Below are 13,124 nucleotides of genomic sequence, written 5' to 3' on the forward strand. Positions count from 1 at the left end.
GCAGGGTTTAGTGTCCCTTTAAGACTTCAGTTTGGCCAAATTCAAAAGCTGAATCCTACATGACACAACTTCTAGATATAAAAATTTGTTTATATAAAATAGAGAGCCATTAAACGGTCAGTGGTCAGTGGTCAGTGGTCAGTGGTCAGTGGTCAGTGGTCAGTGGTCAGTGGTCAGTGGTCAGTGGTCAGTGGTCAGTGGTCAGTGGTCAGTGGTCAGTGGTCAGTGGTAGCCCCTACACCCACGACCCCCAGGCCAAAAGGCACTTAGGTGCAAGGGTCAATGGGAACCTTCACACAAAGGCTAGGGCGCACCCCTTGATCCCACGACCCCCAGGCCAAAAGGCACTTAGGTGCAAGGGTCAATGGGAACCTTCACACAAAGGCTAGGGCGCACCCCTTTATCCCACGACCCCCAGGCCAAAAGGCACTTAGGTGCAAGGGTCAATGGGAACCTTCACACAAAGGCTAGGGCAAGCCCCTTTATCCCCAAGCACCAGGCCAAAAGGCACTTAGGTGCAAGGGTCAATGGGAACCTTCACACAAAGGCTAGGGCGCACCCCTTGATCCCACGACCCCCAGGCCAAAAGGCACTTAGGTGCAAGGGTCAATGGGAACCTTCACACAAAGGCTAGGGCGCACCCCTTTATCCCACGACCCCCAGGCCAAAAGGCACTTAGGTGCAAGGGTCAATGGGAACCTTCACACAAAGGCTAGGGCGCACCCCTTGATCCCACGACCCCCAGGCCAAAAGGCACTTAGGTGCAAGGGTCAATGGGAACCTTCACGCAATGGCTAGAGCAAGCCCCATTATCCCCAAGCACCAGGCCAAAAGGGTCATTAACTCACCTTCACCTGAAGGTTAGGGAGAGCCCCTTTATCTAAACACACATCACAAAAGGCACAAAGGTTGTTGGCCTCACATTCACCTAAAGGCTTATAAAAACCCCTTTATCCCTGACCCAAAGGCCAAAAGGCACTAAGGGGCAAGGATCATTGGATTCACCTTTGCCTGAAGACTACACTTGCTTGTACAGTTATAAAACATCCCTTAGACCTACTACAGTACCCCCAGCATGTGCCCAGTCCATTCACCATGGGGGAAAAGGCGGAAGGTCTATAGGCAAAACCCCATGCTAAGTACAGGGAAACCATTGCCCAGACACTATATACCTTCCCAGGCATGCTGATTTGCATATGCAAAGTGACTGATTTTAGGGTGCCCCATTGCACAGCTCTGTCGGGGGGTACGGCCATATTGAAGTTTCCTATAGAAGGAGTTGCATTTTTTCCCCCTTCTCTAAATTTTCCACCTTAGAGACAAAAATATGCCTGGATTTCCCCTGAAATAAACAACTCAATTAGACCCTGACAAACTCACTGACATAATCACAGTAACATTGCTTGTGGCATCTCTTTGCTCCCCCATAACTAGGGATGTAGCGAACTGTTCGCCGGAGAACTAATTCGCACGAAAATCGGGTGTTCGCAAGTTCGCAAACTTTTAGCGATGTTCGCAATTTTGGGTTCGCCTTAGCTGGAGCCAAATTTTGACCTCTCACCCCAGAGCCAGCAGATACATGGCAGCCAATCAGGCAGCTCTCCCTCCTGGACCACCCCCGGACCACTCCCTTCCATATATAAACCGAAGCCCAGCAGCCATTTTACATTCTGCCTGTGTGTGCTTGTTGAGTTAGCATAGGGAGAGAGCTGTGCAGGGGTTTGAGGGACAGTTTAGGTAGCTTTGCTGACTAGTAATCTACTTTCTACTGCTCTGTATGTAGCTGCTGGGGACAGCTGTCCTGCTGATCTCATCTGCTGTAACCCAATAGTCCTTGTAAAAGCAGTTTATTACACAAGTTTAGAAATGTAGTGTGATTTCTGCCCTTTACAGCACAAAACGCAACGTTGTGTCAACAACGTATTTTTCAGAGAAATTTTTGCCCTTGATCCCCCTCCTGCATGTCACTGTCCAGGTCGTGGCACCCTTTAAACAACTTTAAAATCAGTTTTCTGGCCAGAAATGGCTTTTCTAGGTTTTAAAGTTCGCCTTCTCATTGAAGTCTATGGGGTTCACAAAGTTCGCAAAAGTTCGCACTTTTTGGCAAAAGTTCGCGAACGGGTTCGCGAACTTTTTTTCTGAGGTTCGCTACATCTCTACCCATAACTTCCTGCCTTCCCAGCAGGTCCGACCTCAGCTTCATAGAGTTTGGCCTGGAGGGAATGTGCCATTGTGCTTGCTGTACTAGTGATTGGCAAGTTAAAGGGGATGTAAGAGCTCTGTGCAGTGGCAGTATCATAGCCAATGAGGTCAAACTGAGGCGTGATTATTGCTAATTGTGATGAAGATGAAGCTTGATGAAAGCAGAGGGGCTGTGTTCCCATTAGGGAGGAGCTGCCGGCTTATTTTTTGTCGGGGGCTTCGCACATGCTCCTTCTGCCCAATCAGCTTCACTTCCTTTGCCCCAGCCATTAGGCGGGCGGGAGGTATTTTTCTTTTATTCCTTCCAGCTGCCAGCTGGAGCCTTACCAAGGCAAGATTTGTGCACCCTGGATGGGTGTCATAGTCCTCTGGGCTTGACCCTAGGCCAAGACTTGGTGGGTCTCACCCTAGCTTCAGCGAAGGTGGATCTGCCCACACATGCTGTTCATTGGCGAAAGCCTTGGGCACATGAGTATCGGAGCCCATACCTTTGGGTGTAAGAACTGAAACAACATTCCCAGACACAGAAACCATCCCCACACAGATTCTGTAGATGATCCAGCCCAGCAGCCCTCTCCCCCTACTGATACAAACCCCCTTACACTTAGGGAGACTATCTTTAGAGACATGCAAATGTGCAGTTGTTACACCATGCAGCCATATTGGGATTCTGTAGAACTACAGCTGAAGAAACAAACATTCTGCGGGTTTCCCTCACTTTCCAAATTGCAGGAGTCTCGGGGCTGGAACATGAAGCAACTCCCCCAAATCCCCAGCAGTAAAGACAGTAGATGGTTTAGCTCTATTAGCCGGACTACACACTTCATGCACAGCAAGATTTTTGTTCCCACTTTGCACGTCCATTGACTCCCCCACCTCATCCCCAGCCGTGTCCCAGACAATCTCTCCAGGGATATTTCCATCAGAAAGTGGACTCACAGCACTTCCAATCAAGAATTCCTCCAATACACCTGCAGTTTGGCTCCCATCATGGGCCCCACCCCCTTCCACTGTATGCCCCTCCCCCACACTCTCCAGTGTAGCCCCCTCAGCTATTGGCTCAATCACAGGGAATAATTCAGTTTCAGCAACAACATTTTCAGAATTGTCACTCAGAGACAGCCCACCTCCAGATTCCCCTCACCCCTTCAGCCTCAGGGGGTTCAGCCCTTCTCACAATCCCTGCATAGGGCACCCCAGCTGCTCAAACTCTGGGGCAGTTTCTAGCCGGATGCTCCTGGCTTCCCCATATATCCAACCGCCTTGGCTGTATGCAAGTGCCAGCTTCATGGCCCACATTAGCACAATTGCCCCAGCACTTACCCTTAGGGCAGTCATCATGGATATGGCCATAAGTAAAGCATTGCCTACAGTACTTGGGTACCAGGGTAATACACAAAACCCCTGTTTCCAGAAATAGAAACATTTGCCGGAGGGTGCTTAACCCCTCCAATGCCATCCGGGCCAGGACTGAGCTTCACCCAAAATTTCAGCTTTCCATTAAATATTTTAAAGCAGTTGGTTTGCCTTACACCTCCTTTAATTTTACTGCAGTACTTTTTCGAAAAGAACAGAATCAGGTCCTAATCCGTAATATTAAGCATGTGCAGAATAAGGGGATTTTCCTCCATAAAGTATAGCGGGAGCACATCAAAACCTCTAAAGGAGCCATGTTTCATGTTAAATCTTTCAAAAATATCCCCACACACAGATACATTATATAATCACATCATATGATCTAAGCAATACATAATCCTGCCGGCAGAAAATGTCTTTTACCTGAAGCTCAAATTCTGCTATTATTATGTCTTTTCCAAAACATCCCAACCCAACTCCTGCCCCACATACAGGCTTCCCCGGAAAATGTAAAATTTAACTTACAGACACATTCTCCTTCATTTCTATTATGCAAGAGTTACAACACAAACAAAACAAGGGGGTGCTGAGCAGACTGGGGGTGCCATGCAGACTGGGGGGTGCCATACAGACTGGGGGTGCCATATGCAGCCTGTTTATAATAGTGAGACACAAACTCTGATCTCAGTGTCAGTCACTTTGCATCCTGGGAAGGAACATAGTGTTTGTGCAGAGGTTCCCCTGTACATGTTGTTCTGCCTATACACCTACTGGCACAGTTTGGCCTCTCCCCGTGTGTAATGCACACACACCCCCATGCAACTGGCTTCATAAACAGTTTGACAGAAGTTATCGGTCTGTTGTGTGGTTGTATATAAAAGAAAGATAAAAAAAAAAAAAAAAAAAAAAAACCCCGGTGCTAAAGCTAATATATATATATACAGGCTAAAAGGCCCACGCTTGAGGTGCTGAAAGTGATGTACTTGGTCTCATTAAAACTGTCCGGTAAGCTCCGAGCTAAAAATGCTAAAACAAAACTAACAGCTGCCAGAAGCCCCATATACCCAATAACTGAGTAAAAGCCAATAGCTGAGCCCTCATTGCACTGAATGATGATGGTTCCAGGGGAAGTGTGAATGTCCAGTTCCTGAAAGGGAGGAGAAATGGCCAACCAAGTCATGCAGATGATTATTTGAATGGATGAGCAGAACAAGACTACAGAATTGGACAGTTTGACTCCCAGCCATTTTCTCCATGAGCTCCCTGGCTTGGTGGCTTTGAAAGCAACACAAACCATGATAGTCTTGGCCAGGAGAGAAGAGACAGCTATGGAGAAGGTGATTCCAAAAGTGATGATGCGCAGCATGCAGGTTATATCCACAGGGCGACCGAGGAACAGAAACACACTGAGGAAGCTCAGCTTGATGGAGACAAGGAGGAGGAAGCTCAGGCTCCGGTTGTTGGCTCTCACTATGGGGGAGTCCCGGTATGTAATGAAGGCGCCTAATATAAGTAGAGTTGTAAGAAAAATCAGAACTGAAATTGATGAAAAAAAACACAGAAATCCCATCATTAGTGCACAAGAGAAATTGTTCTGTTCTTGCAATACACTGATTTTTTTCTCTCATTGGGCCATTCCATGTCTGGGCATCTGATGCAGTTCTCATTATCTGTAACAATAACAAAACAAATGCAAAATAAAATATATTTGGTTATCGGTGATAAACGGTTAAAATTGAGAGTGTACTTACTAATGCTAGCACTGCGCTACGAATACTGTCACGTACAACTAGCTTAATTTTGTAGGTAAATGGACACAAATCCCAGCACTAAAGCTGCCCCACAGCGCCCCCTAGTTCTCTATAGAAGTTGATAAAAAAACATAATTTTACATGGAAACCAATTCCCCAATGTGAATTCTACCAAAAACTTAATTAATGATACAAGAGAAGTGACCAATGAGAATGCTGATTCCCAGCACTGTGTCAGGCCCCTTGCTGGTACCTTACATATAGAGATAATGATGCCATTTTCCCTTCATTATAGATGCAAGAGAAGTGACCAATGAGAATGCTGATTCCCTGTGTCAGGCCCCTTGCTGGTACCTTACATATAGAGATAATGATGGCATTTTCCCCTCATTATATGGCACAGGAATCAGACATGGGGATAAAGGGACAGACTTGTTCAGTGCTGGGAAACTGTGCTTATTGCTCCCAACTCCAATTGCAGGAACAGAGAACAGGGAGCCGGATTTACTCACATCAGCTGGGATTCTCATTGGAGGATTCTTTTGCATATCAATGCTGCCAATGCGGGCACTGGGGAGCCTGAAAAGTTTTATTGTGCAATATTGCTTTAAGAATCCAAACCTGATGTTGCTGGACTACAGCTCCCAGCATGCCTCACCCTTCATTATATGTTACATTATTCTGGGATTTGTAGTCCAACAACAGCTGAGTAAAGTTTGGTTGAGCTGCGCTGTGCAGCAGGGTTTAGTGTCCCTTTAAGACTTCAGTTTGGCCAAATTCAAAAGCTGAATCCTACATGACACAACTTCTAGATATAAAAATTTGTTTATATAAAATAGAGAGCCATTAAACGGTCAGTGGTCAGTGGTCAGTGGTCAGTGGTCAGTGGTCAGTGGTCAGTGGTCAGTGGTCAGTGGTCAGTGGTCAGTGGTCAGTGGTCAGTGGTCAGTGGGAGCCCCTACACCCATGACCCCCAGGCCAAAAGGCACTTAGGTGCAAGGGTCAATGGGAACCTTCACACAAAGGCTAGGGCGCACCCCTTGATCCCACGACCCCCAGGCCAAAAGGCACTTAGGTGCAAGGGTCAATGGGAACCTTCACACAAAGGCTAGGGCGCACCCCTTGATCCCACGACCCCCAGGCCAAAAGGCACTTAGGTGCAAGGGTCAATGGGAACCTTCACGCAATGGCTAGGGCAAGCCCCATTATCCCCAAGCACCAGGCCAAAAGGGTCATTAACTCACCTTCACCTTAAGGTTAGGGAGAGCCCCTTTATCTAAACACACAGCGCAAAAGGCACAAAGGTTGTTGGCTTCACATTCACCCAAAGGCTTATAAAAACCCCTTTATCCCTGACCCACAGGCCAAAAGGCACTAAGGGGCAAGGATCATTGGATTCACCTTTGCCTGAAGACTACACTTGCTTGTACAGTTATAAAACATCCCTTAGACCTAGTACAGTACCCCCAGCATGTGCCCAGTCCATTCACCATGGGGGAAAGGCAGAAGGTCTATAGGCAAAACCCCATGCTAAGTACAGGGAAACCATTGCCCAGACACTATATACCTTCCCAGGCATGCTGATTTGCATATGCAAAGTGACTGATTTTAGGGTGCCCCATTGCACAGCTCTGTCGGGGGGGGGGTACGGCCATATTGAAGTTTCCTATAGAAGGAGTTGCATTTTTTCCCCCTTCTCTAAATTTTCCACCTTAGAGACAAAAATATGCCTGGATTTCCCCTGAAATAAACAACTCAATTAGACCCTGACAAATTCACTGACATAATCACAGTAACATTGCTTGTGGCATCTCTTTGCTCCCCCATAACTAGAGATGTAGCGAACTGGTCGCCGGAGAACTAATTTGCACGAAAATCGGGTGTTCGCAAGTTCGCAAACTTTTAGCGATGTTCGCAATTTTGGGTTCCCCTTAGCTGGAACCAAATTTTGACCTCTCACCCTAGAGCCAGCAGATACATGGCAGCCAATCAGGCAGCTCTCCCTCCTGGACCACCCCCGGACCACTCCCTTCCATATATAAACCGAAGCCCAGCAGCCATTTTACATTCTGCCTGTGTGTGCTTGTTGAGTTAGCATAGGGAGAGAGCTGTGCAGGGGTTTGAGGGACAGTTTAGGTAGCTTTGCTGACTAGTAATCTACTTTCTACTGCTCTGTATGTAGCTGCTGGGGACAGCTGTCCTGCTGATCTCATCTGCTGTAACCCAATAGTCCTTGTAAAAGCAGTTTATTACACAAGTTTAGAAATGTAGTGTGATTTCTGCCCTTTACAGCACAAAACGCAACGTTGTGTCAACAACGTATTTTTCAGAGAAATTTTTGCCCTTGATCCCCCTCCTGCATGCCACTGTCCAGGTCGTGGCACCCTTTAAACAACTTTAAAATCAGTTTTCTGGCCAGAAATGGCTTTTCTAGGTTTTAAAGTTCGCCTTCTCATTGAAGTCTATGGGGTTCACAAAGTTCGCAAAAGTTCGCACTTTTTGGCAAAAGTTCGCGAACGGGTTCGCGAACTTTTTTTCTGAGGTTCGCTACATCCCTACCCATAACTTCCTGCCTTCCCAGCAGGTCCGACCTCAGCTTCATAGAGTTTGGCCTGGAGGGAATGTGCCATTGTGCTTGCTGTACTAGTGATTGGCAAGTTAAAGGGGATGTAAGAGCTTTGTGCAGTGGCAGTATCATAGCCAATGAGGTCAAACTGAGGCGTGATTATTGCTAATTGTGATGAAGATGAAGCTTGATGAAAGCAGAGGGGCTGTGTTCCCATTAGGGAGGAGCTGCTGGCTTATTTTTTGTCGGGGGCTTCGCACATGCTCCTTCTGCCCAATCAGCTTCACTTCCTTTGCCCCAGCCATTAGGTGGGCGGGAGGTATTTTTCTTTTATTCCTTCCAGCTGCCAGCTGGAGCCTTACCAAGGCAAGATTTGTGCACCCTGGAAGGGTGTCATAGTCCTCTGGGCTTGACCCTAGGCCAAGACTTGGTGGGTCTCACCCTAGCTTCAGCGAAGGTGGATCTGCCCGCACATGCTGTTCATTGGCGAATGCCATGGGCACATGAGTATCGGAGCCCATACCTTTGGGTAGGACACACAGGCGTAAGAACTGAAACAACATTCCCAGACACAGAAACCATCCCCACACAGATTCTGTAGATCAGGGGTGTCGAACTCAATCAGAGAAGGGGCCAAAATCTAAAATCCAGCCTAAATCGCGGGCCGAATGGTTTACTGAACAGTCATAAACTGACAACGTTAACCAGAAATGTGAATTTAAAATGAGTGGAACAATCTTTTCCTTAACAGTGCTGTTAACCAACTCACATGCTATCAAGCAAAACAGTAATATTGGAATGTACCTAAAATGCTCATTGTTTTGTTTTCTGGCTAGATGTCTGACACCGTTTTCCCCGGATCAATGAGTCAATGTTCGGTTTTATTTCTTGGGCTGTAGCAACCCGCAAAACAGCATGGAGGTTGTCATCGGTAATGCGTGATCTGTGCTTGTTTTTGTTCAGATTCATTATTGAAAACATCTGTTCACAAAGATAGGTGCTCCCGAACATGGATAGAATACGGGCAGCATGAAGTCGGAGCTCTGGCATTGAGTCAGGGGGCAGTAGAGGGTAGAAGTCCTCAATTTCAACATCCTGAAACCTTGATTTCAGGCCACTGTCAGACTGAAGCTCGATTATCTCCATCTGAAGGTGATGGGGCACATTGTTGACATCAACTGTAAAAGGATTGGCAAAGATGTCAAAGCCTGAGTGCTGTGTTCTAAAGTCAGAGAAGCGCCGCTCAAATTCACTTAGTAAACGGCTAACTTTGGTAGCCAGCCGACTGCAAGGAAAAGTACCAGAAATAGTGGTTGAGATACTCAAACAAACGGGAAAGTGGGCAAGATTGTCCTGTTCCAGTTGGGACTTCCATAGTTGAAGTTTACGCTGGAATGCTGTGATCATGTCAGACATCTTCGTGATGACTTGTTTGCGTCCCTGCAGCTTCAGATTTAGTTGGGCGAGATGCTCGCATATGTCACACATCATAGCAAAATCACATAGCCAGGCGGGATCCGACAGTTCAGGCAAGGGCTTTCCTTTACTTTCCATGAAAAGAGCAATTTCTTCTCTGAGCTCAAAAAATCTTTTGAGGACTGCGCTCTTGCTCAGCCATCTTACTTCTGTGTGGTATGGCACGTCTCCATGCTCTGCACCCACCTCCTGTAAAAACTGCTGGAACTGGCGATGATTCAGGCCACGTGCCCTTATAAAGTTAATAGTTTTAATGACTGTGGTCATTATGTCATTCATGTCCAGAACTTTTCCACACATAGCCTCTTGGTGGATAATGCAATGATAAGTAATCAAGGGTGTGTGGCAGTGACTTTTTTGCATTCTTTCCTTCATTAGTCCAACCAAGCCTTTCTTTTCTCCGCACATTGAAGGTGCGCCATCGGTAGTTAGCCCCACCAACTTTTCCCAGGGTAATTTAAAATTATTTATAGATTTCCCCACAGCCTCAAATATATCTCTACCAGTCGTCGTCCCATGCAGGGCAGATACATCCAAAAGTTCCTCAGTGACAGAGAGGTCGGTGTTCGTAGCACGTATAAAGATGGACAGCTGCGCTGTACCAGTGTTGTCTGTGCTTTCATCGATAGCAAGTGAAAAAGCGAGATAACTGCATGCCTGTTCGGCCAGCTGTGATGATAGATTTCCTGAGAGTTCTTGAACTCTGTCTGCAATGGTGTTTCTTGACAAACTGTCATTTTGAAAACTCTGTATCTGGTCTGGGCATACTTGCTCACACACTTTTAGCATGCATTGCTTCAAAAAGGCACCCTCTGAAAAACACCTTGAAGTACGGGCAATTTCTTCAGCCACTATAAAGCTTGCTTTCACTGCAGCATCATTTTTTGCTGAAGCCTTTGTAAACATTTGCTGCTGTGATTGTAGTTTGCCTTTTAGTTCTTTAACAATTTTATGCTTTTCTTCCAAAGTATATTTGCCATACTTAACATTATGTTTTGTGTCAAAATGACGACGTATATTGTACTCTTTCATCACCGACACTGTCTCATAACACAATATACACACTGGTTTGCCCTCTCTAAGCACAAACATGTATTCATTTTCCCATTTGTCATTAAATTGTCTGCCTTCACCGTCAACTTTTCTTTTCCTGGACATTTTGGGATCAATATTGGCAGTAAAAGATGTAGTTTATTGGAAATCTGTGTTAGAAGGAAAAAGTTGAAAACTGCACAGGGATAGCTTGATTTGGCAGATGGAGTCAGTCAATAAATGCCTGGCTGGGTACAGATAGCAGATTCTGATTTTTATGCCTGCACTTTATGCCAGGAACTGGCAGCTTCTGCTGTGTATTTTTTAGCACACGCTCTGCTGTGTATTTTTTAGCACACGCTCTCCTGTGTACTTTTTAGCACACGCTCTCCTGTGTACTTTTTAGCATACGCTCTCCTGTGTACTTTTTAGCACACGCTCTCCTGTGTACTTTTTAGCACACGCTCTCCTGTGTACTTTTTAGCATACGCTCTCCTGTGTACTTTTTAGCACACGCTCTCCTGTGTACTTTTTAGCACACGCTCTCCTGTGTACTTTTTAGCACACCCTCTCCTGTGTATTTTTTAGCACACGCTCTCCTGTGTATTTTTTAGCACACGCTCTCCTGTGTACTTTTTAGCACACGCTCTCCTGTGTACTTTTTAGCACACGCTCTCCTGTGTACTTTTTAGCACACGCTCTCCTGTGTACTTTTTAGCACACGCTCTCCTGTGTACTTTTTAGCACACACTCTCCTTTGTATTTTTTAGCACACCTTCTCCTGTGTACTTTTTAGCACAAGCTGTGTACTTTTTAGCATACGGCCATACGCTCTCCTGTGTTTTTTTTAACACAACTCGCCTCCTGAATCTTTCCTGACTTGTGGCTTGTGATCCGTCCGTACTTGCTATCTATTTTAACACAACTCGCCTCCTGAATCTTTCCTGACTTGTGGCTTGTGATCCGTCCGTACTTGCTATCTATTACGCATGTGCATAGAATCTATGCGCATGCGTAATAGATAGCAAGTACGGCCGGCTATGCCATATAATGATTCTACTATGGCCGGCCGTACTTGCTATCTAATACGCATGCGCATAGATTCTATGCGCATGCGTAATAGATAGCAAGTACGGCCGGCGAGATCGGTGCGGGCCACATTGCAAGGCCTGGCAGGCAGGATTTGGCCCACAGGCCTTGTGTCTGACACCTATGCTGTAGATGATCCAGCCCAGCAGCCCTCTCCCCCAACTGATACAAACCCCCTTACACTTAGGGAGACTATCTTTAGAGACATGCAAATGTGCAGTTGTTACACCATGCAGCCATATTGGGATTCTGTAGAACTACAGCTGAAGAAACAAACATTCTGCGGGTTTCCCTCACTTTCCAAATTGCAGGAGTCTCGGGGCTGGAACATGAAGCAACCCCCCCCCCAAATCCCCAGCAGTAAAGACAGTAGATGGTTTAGCTCTATTAGCCGGACTACACACTTCATGCACAGCAAGATTTTTGTTCCCACTTTGCACGTCCATTGACTCCCCCACCTCATCCCCAGTCGTGTCCCAGACAATCTCTCCAGGGATATTTCCATCAGAAAGTGGACTCACAGCACTTCCAATCAAGAATTCCTCCAATACACCTGCAGTTTGGCTCCCATCATGGGCCCCACCCCCTTCCACTGTATGCCCCTCCCCCACACTCTCCAGTGTAGCCCCCCTCAGCTATTGGCTCAATCACAGGGAATAATTCAGTTTCAGCAACAACATTTTCAGAATTGTCACTCAGAGACAGCCCACCCCCAGATTCCCCTCACCCCTTCAGCCTCAGGGGGTTCAGCCCTTCTCACAATCCCTGCATAGGGCACCCCAGCTGCTCAAACTCTGGGGCAGTTTCTAGCCGGATGCTCCTGGCTTTCCCATATATCCAACCGCCTTGGCTGTATGCAAGTGCCAGCTTCATGGCCCACATTAGCACAATTGCCCCAGCACTTACCCTTAGGGCAGTCATCATGGATATGGCCATAAGTAAAGCATTGCCTACAGTACTTGGGTACCAGGGTAATACACAAAACCCCTGTTCCCAGAAATAGAAACATTTGCCGGAGGGTGCTTAACCCCTCCAATGCCATCCGGGCCAGGCCTGAGCTTCACCCAAAATTTCAGCTTTCCATTAAATATTTTAAAGCAGTTGGTTTGCCTTATACCTCCTTTAATTTTACTGCAGTACTTTTTCGAAAAGAACAGAATCAGGTCCTAATCCGTAATATTAAGCATGTGCAGAATAAGGGGTTTTTCCTCCATAAAGTATAGCGGGAGCACATCAAAACCTCTAAAGGAGCCATGTTTCATGTTAAATCTTTCAAAAATATCCCCACACACAGATACATTATATAATCACATCATACGATCTAAGCAATACATAATCCTGCCGGCAGAAAATGTCTTTTACCTGAAGCTCAAATTCTGCCATTATTATGTCTTTTCCAAAACATCCCAACCCAACTCCTGCCCCACATACAGGCTTCCCCGGAAAATGTAAAATTTAACTTACAGACACAGTCTCCTTCATTTCTATTATGCAAGAGTTACAACACAAACAAAACAAGGGGGTGCCGAGCAGACTGGGGGGTGCCATGCAGCCTGGGGGTGCCATGCAGACTGGGGGTGCCATACAGACTGGGGGTGCCATACAGACTGGGGGTTCCATACACAGCCTGTTTATAATAGTGAGACACAAAC

General features: G+C 46.4%; 2 pseudogenes; both read left to right on the forward strand.

Moving 5' to 3' along the window:
* The first annotated feature begins 2,275 nt into the window (after positions 1-2,275).
* LOC116408093 lies at positions 2,276-2,442 on the forward strand (annotated as a pseudogene).
* A 5,541-nt stretch (positions 2,443-7,983) lies between these two features.
* LOC116408091 lies at positions 7,984-8,150 on the forward strand (annotated as a pseudogene).
* The last annotated feature ends 4,974 nt before the right edge of the window (positions 8,151-13,124 follow it).

Source organism: Xenopus tropicalis, chromosome 10 (assembly GCF_000004195.4).
Source record: "Xenopus tropicalis strain Nigerian chromosome 10, UCB_Xtro_10.0, whole genome shotgun sequence".
Taxonomy (NCBI): domain Eukaryota; kingdom Metazoa; phylum Chordata; class Amphibia; order Anura; family Pipidae; genus Xenopus; species Xenopus tropicalis.